This window comes from Eriocheir sinensis, unplaced genomic scaffold (genome assembly GCF_024679095.1).
Source record: "Eriocheir sinensis breed Jianghai 21 unplaced genomic scaffold, ASM2467909v1 Scaffold10, whole genome shotgun sequence".
Taxonomy (NCBI): domain Eukaryota; kingdom Metazoa; phylum Arthropoda; class Malacostraca; order Decapoda; family Varunidae; genus Eriocheir; species Eriocheir sinensis.
Genome location: NW_026110296.1, coordinates 138,051 through 145,000, shown reverse-complemented (window position 1 = coordinate 145,000; position 6,950 = coordinate 138,051). Strand labels below are relative to the sequence as shown.

The window sequence follows — 6,950 nt, the reverse complement described above, 5'->3', positions numbered from 1 at the left end:
ATTCCCTCCTGCCTATGACTTGACCTTTTTCATGAAGAGTGTATCAAGACACCTCTCCACCCGAAATTGACCTCTCTTTTGGCTACTCTTTACTTTTGTCTATATGGGAGCGGCGAGTAGCGGACTTTTTTTGCACTCTTTTTGTTGCCTTTGAGCCGTCTCCTTTAATGTAAATAACAAAAGTAGGTGTGCTAACCAGTACACCATTAGGCACAGATTGGAAAAGAAAATTTGTCTAATATATTTACTATAATCATAATCTATACAAGATTCTCTCTCTCTCTCTCTCTCTCTCTCTCTCTCTCTCTCTCTCTCTCTCTCTCTCTCTCTCAGTTTCAGCCAAAGGAGCAAAACATCTCGGTGTTCTGCACGGAGGAGGAGGTGGATCAGCTATTCGAGGCCTTGAGAGCAGCAGCCTTTGTCAACTGGGACCGTATTCTCATCATCCATGCTGTTCCTCGTTACCTGCTGGATCTTATGCAGAAGCTCACGGAGGAAAAGGGCGCCATCATAGACGTGTGTTCACGTGTCACCTTTGTCTACCAACCTCATCTAGACACACAGCCCATAAGGTTTGATGTGTGGAAGTGTTCATGTTTTTTACTAACTGATGTTGATTTCACTTGACAGTTCAGGTGTAGAACGACGGCATAAGAATAAATCCATAAATCATGACTTGTGTACACGATGAGAGGAAGTGTGCAACTCCTGCAACCCACATACAGTAGGATCTCGCACCTAACGAGTTCACATCCAACAAATTCACATATTCTTATCTAACGTCAGGAGAAGTGTGGTGGTGGTGGTAATTGTGCTCATTCATCATTCACAGCTGTTATCCAAAATGTTACCGCCGTTGTGTAGGCGGTAGGACAATGAAACGACCCTTCTCGCTGGACGCACGATATAACGTGGTCAAGCCTGTCAACAATAACATTTACCTTCAGGATCACAAACGTGAAACTCAAAACGCCCGTGTCTATGAGCACTACAAAGGGCAGCTAAGGACTTCTTAACATTTAACGTCCAACATTATGTCACTTAACATCTAGCGTTAATATTTCTTGTCCTAAATTCTATGTCGCTTAACATCTAATGTCCAACATTGTATGAAGGCAACGAAGGCAACAACAGTACATTATATAATGGGAGCATTTGCCAACTCCAGAAATAGCCAGTGATCACTAGCTACTTTAACTAAAACTCGGCCAGGGCCTGTTGAAGCGATGAGGACTCTCACCCTCTACAATCTCTCACGTGATAAGTTATGATGCACTATGCCTATATTCTACAAGACATTGATCCCAAGTGTGTATCGTATCATTTATTCATGTGAATTGGTGAGAAACGCTCTACCATTCAGTTATTACAAGCTAAATACTCCCAACTGAGCTTACATCATTTTCACTTTTTTTTTTACTCTCCTGCCGCATGTATAACTTGAACCATTTTTTAAATAGATTTCACGAAGACTAATGTTTAATCTGGCAAGTACCGAATATAATCTAGTCAGTAGAACTCGTGTTATAGAACTCGTGGTAAAGAGATATTTAAAAGGCCGAAACCCGCACGGTGCCGAAAAGAGCGGCTGAGCGGCCGAGCTCACCCTCACCGAGAGCTACCAAAACAAAGGGGGAAATAGAACTGTAGCTGTAGGATAGGGGAGAAAGAAACAGTGGTACACCTAATTATGGAATGTAGCAGCAACGAGAGGCAGAGAGCGGAGTTAGCAACAGAAATGGTGACGGTGATGGGCAGGGAGGAGTGGGCGAGGAGGCTAGAGGAGGACAACGGGGCAATCTGCACTGTGTTGGGGCTGTATGGAGACAAAAAGGAAACAGAAAGAAGAATTGCAAAGCTGGCAAAAGTGTTCCTGATGCAGTGCTGGAAAAAAAGGGCACAAATGCTTGAATAAGTGCACATAAAAACAATGAAAACAATTGACTTCAGCAACAAACAGAAAATTGAAATACAATAGCGTATTACAGTGAGGAAAGATACGTAACACACTACTATTGAAAAGCAAAGTGTGTGAATAAGAAGAGGAGAGGACCGTAAGGAGGAGGACCTAAGAAGCGATACAAAGCATTACAGGTCAAAAGAAGGTTTGTTTTGGTTTGGTTACAGACCATCTCAAAAAAGAATGCCAAGCAGTATTAATACATAAGAACAAGTATAGTTTGTGTTCGTGATTTAATAATTGCTTTAGTGTATCAAGTGCCTAAAATTGATAATACAGAAGTTTTTGGTAGACCAAAAAATAACGAACATTTTTTCCCCAGGTTGTAGATTCTACAGCGGTCCAGCCAAAGGTTCATAATTTCATTTATTATTATACCGCATCTGTGTCAAAGATTATTGAAGAAAAATGTTCTCAATAATATTAACTTTGTTTTGAATTACATTGGGATAAGTAAAACATCTTTTTATAGTAGACCCAGTTTTCTGTAGATATTATGCTTTCCAGATAATCTGGCATCTTCTTTTGAGGTAAGGAACTGCTCCCTTTGGGGTAGATAGGCGAAGATATAATCATACTACGGCAGGCGAATGCACTTACGTATTCGGGTCTACTGAAAAAGTCTCCTTCGTTTTGTTCATCGTGTTCCTCCTTCGGGTGGGGTTCTCCTGCAGAGCAGACAGCGAAGACGAAAAGACACTTCTTCCAGTTGTCAAACCTTTAGCAATCTCCCTCTCCCTCCTTTCTTTTAGACCATATTCTCTCCTGAATTGCGTTTCACTCGGGACGCCGAATAAGGGCGCCTTTATACGAGTGTGGGACAGCCTAATGGATTTGGTGACCTCTCTGACCGTAGTGTCACAACATCCCCGACTTTTGCGATAGTACACGGATATCAACAGAGGATAGGCGTCCCCACACCATGAGCGCCATGCACAACCTTCATAATTATATACTCTTCTATCTATCTTATTTACTCCTCACCAGTGGTGGGCACCGCTAACCAAAAAGTTAGCTTCGCTAACTGGTAATCCACTAACTAAAAAGGTGGCTTTGCTTACACTAAATCGCTAAACTGATAAAAAAATTAGTGAAAGCTAACGCTAACCGCTAATCGGTAACTTTTCTCAATATGGATTTAGCTTTGGTTTAGTATTTTGGTTCTAAAACCCTTAAAAACAGACCTAGTGACCTGAAATTTCAATATTTTGTAGCTTAGACATAAACCTTTCTTGAAAGATATAGCATACCAAAATCAGATGAAAGTAAAGGTGTACACAAATTAAATTCAACATACACTTTATTTATGCCTATATGAACTTGCAATAGCAGTACAGAGAGACAAAATCTGATAAGGTATTTGATGACACATTACACAGGACTGCTCCCTCACACAGCTAGGGGTAGTGGTTCAATTTAAATACATAAATGTAAATAATACTAAGGAGTATATTAAGTGAATAAGTAAATAGCAGTGTTTATTTATTGTCAGGTGGAAAATATCGAATTCTTGTTATTAAATCCCGAGTTCAAAGACTCGGAAATGGAAGATGCATTACCCATAAATATCCCCAAAAAAATCCGTACTAATTGTCCAATTACCCTACTTTAAGGCGTAATTTACCCAAAAAGGGAAGCCCTGGAATTATTGCGCCACGTGGCTCAACTGGTGCTGAGTCTGCCCACAACGGACAAACACAAACCTGTATGAACTATTAGTGGAGTCAAATTAGCGAAGGAGGAACTTCATTTAGCGGAAGCTAATTGGTCCGCTAAATGTTTCCAAAGTTAGCCAAAACGCTAATCAGCTAACGAAAAAATTAGCTACGCTAGTAGTAACAAATGTACGGAAGTGGGGTTAGCCTCAGCGGGGGGGGACTGGAAGTGGGGGTTGGGGGGGTCAGCGAGGGGGTTACGGAAGAATGGGTATCTAGACCCCGCCTCTCCCCTACCCCCCCCTACCCTACCCACCCCCCATCTTTTACCTTTTCACCCCCCCCTCCCCCCTCCTCTCGGACTAGCGTACGGAAGCGGGAGGGTGACGGGAGTAGGGGTGCCCAGCAGGGAGGGGGAGGGGGGGGGAGACGGGAGAGGGGGTACTTGAAGGGTTAAGATAAGATCTTGGGCCCTCGAATGACCACGAGATTATAATCACTGAAAAGGTTAAGGACATTAGGTTAATGACCAGGCTGGAATATGAATTTACTCTCTAAAGCAAGTCCGAAAATCAAATAAAAAATCGTCATTGAACGTAAGACTCAATAAATTATTTAAGTTTTTGCTGGATGTATTGTATCAATATCTTCTAATTTCTCATTTCTCAACTTGTTTCTTCTTATTTCTTTCCTCAACTTATATATATATATATATATATATATATATATATATATATATATATATATATATATATATATATATATATATATATATATATATATATATATATATATATATATATAATTAATGTCTTATATCTCATTTCTTAACTTATTTCTTCTTATTTCTTTTCTCAACTTGCATTTCTTTATATTTTCTGCCTCCTCTTCGGTGTCATATGACCTTAAACGTTGCCGCATCGAGTTTACCTTTTTCCGTGAAAAAGGGATCATGTGTGTGTGTGTGTGTGTGTGTGTGTGTGTGTGTGTGTGTGTGTGTGTGTGTGTGTTCCATTCCCCTCTGATTCTTGAGAAATCTGCTGCTAGCTCGAAATTTTGTGGGCCAACTTTTTTAGCCGAATATATGTTCCGAAGCGGAATTTAGTGAGGATTCTTATGGTATCTTCAAATTCTTCATACGTCTATTAGTTCCCGAGTTACACCGATAAAACTGAATTTTATTCTTTCGTCAGAGTAACCTAACAAATAAAAATCACTCAAAGCTCCTCATCTACGTTCCTTAGAAAGATTGCCATATGTTACTATTAAGAAACTTATCCCAACAACTGCAAATTTGACGCACTTTCATCGAAAACTTAATTTTTAATCTTTTTTTTTTTTTTTACTTCTATGGCGCGTTTCCCGTCATCGTCCGCCAGAACCTTTTACCCTTGATGACATGAAATGCGTCATCGTGCGCGAGAGGGTTAAATAAGTCAGATTTATCTCAAATTCACTGTCTGGGCAGACAAATATTCGGAAAAGAGAAGGCAAACCAGTTTGTAGATATATATAAATATACTGTATATTCACGTCCTTATGGATATCTTCTTGTTGATTTGGGTATAAATACTCCTGAATCCCTACAGTTTTGCTCAACTCTCCCTTCCATCATACCTTTCTCCCTCCCTCTTCTCTCTCCTCCCCCCCTCCCTCCCTCCCTCCCCTTCCCTTTCCTTCCCTCGTGTTATTAAATAAGTCAAATTTATCTAAAATTCACTGTCTGGGCAGACAAATAAACGGAAAAGAGAAGACAAACCAGTTTGTATATATATATATATATATATATATATATATATATATATATATATATATATATATATATATATATATATATATATATATATATATATATATATATATATGCTGTATATTCACGTCCTTATGGATATCTTCTTGTTGATTTGGGTATAAATACTCCTGAATCCCTACAGTTTCGCTCAAACATTGTTGGAGAGCCTCCCAGGTGAACGCGTATTCCAATGGTGAACTCCAGGAAAAAGGAACTCTTATACGTTCTATACTACCAACATAACGAACCCCATGGTTTAGGCTCTCAGCTACTTCTGATCTTACTCTCTTAAGCCTTTGCATTTACTTTCTTAAACCCTCGAGGTCCGCCTTCCTGAAGTCAGGTATTAAGTGTTGTTTTTGCTGACTCTATCCTCCCATTTAATATTAAATTTAATTTCCTTATGGTCACTGTTACCTAATGAACCCCCAACCTCAATGTTGCTTATTATGTCCTCTTTATTAGTTAACAACAAATCCAAAATATTTTCTTCCCTCGTTGGTGTTCTAATTAACTGCTTAAGGAGACTATCCTACGGCGGGAAATGAAAAAAGAACCATGCAGCATGCACCCAATGATGATCACAAGACTAAGATTCCCACCTGCGGGATAAACTGTGAAATTTATTAAGCATGCTAAAGCATATGAGCCATCTTATTTAGCATTATATGTCTTTGAGAGTATTCTCGTAAAGCCTTCTTCGAATGGGTGTAAAGAGACATCACTTTGCCATAGCGTATGCTTACATTATAGTGAATAGAAACGGAGAAACAGTAGAAAGCGGATCCTATTGTGGAAGTAATGCTGTAAACCATTTTAGCTGAACCCACACTGTTTTGTATATAGAACGAACTTACATTAGCTGAACTCACACTGTTTTGTATATAGAACGAACTTACATTAGCTGAACTCACACTGTTTTGTATATAGAACGAACTTACATTAGCTAACTCACACTGTTTTGTATATAGAACGAACTTACATTAGCTGAACTCACACTGTTTTGTATATAGAACGAACTTATATTAGCTGAACTCACACTGTTTTGTATATAGAACGAACTTACATTAGCTGAACTCACACTGTTTTGTATATAGAACGAACTTACATTTCTGAACTCACACTGTTTTGTATATAGAACGAACTTACATTAGCTGAAATCACACTGTTTTGTATATAGAACGGTCTTACATTAGCTGAACTCACACTGTTTTGCATATAGAACGAATTTACATTAGCTGAACTCACACTGTTTTGAATATAGAACGAACTTACATTAGCTGAGCCCGCACTGTTTTGTATATAGAACGAACTTACATTAGCTGAACTCACACTGTTTTGATTATAGAACGAACTTACATTAGCTGAACTCGCACTGTTTTGTATAAAGAACGAACTTACATTAGCTGAACTCACACTGTTTTGAATATAGAACGAACTTACATTAGCTGAACTCACACTGTTTTGAATATAGAACGAACTTACATTAGCTGAACCCACACTCCTGGAAGAAGTTAAAATTTTCTAAAGGTTACAATAAAAT

At 38.9% G+C, this 6,950-nt stretch overlaps 1 pseudogene; it reads left to right on the top strand.

Moving 5' to 3' along the window:
• Positions 1-2,757, top strand: part of LOC126988877 (syntaxin-binding protein 5-like) — a 25,000-nt pseudogene extending 22,243 nt beyond the window's left edge.
• The last annotated feature ends 4,193 nt before the right edge of the window (positions 2,758-6,950 follow it).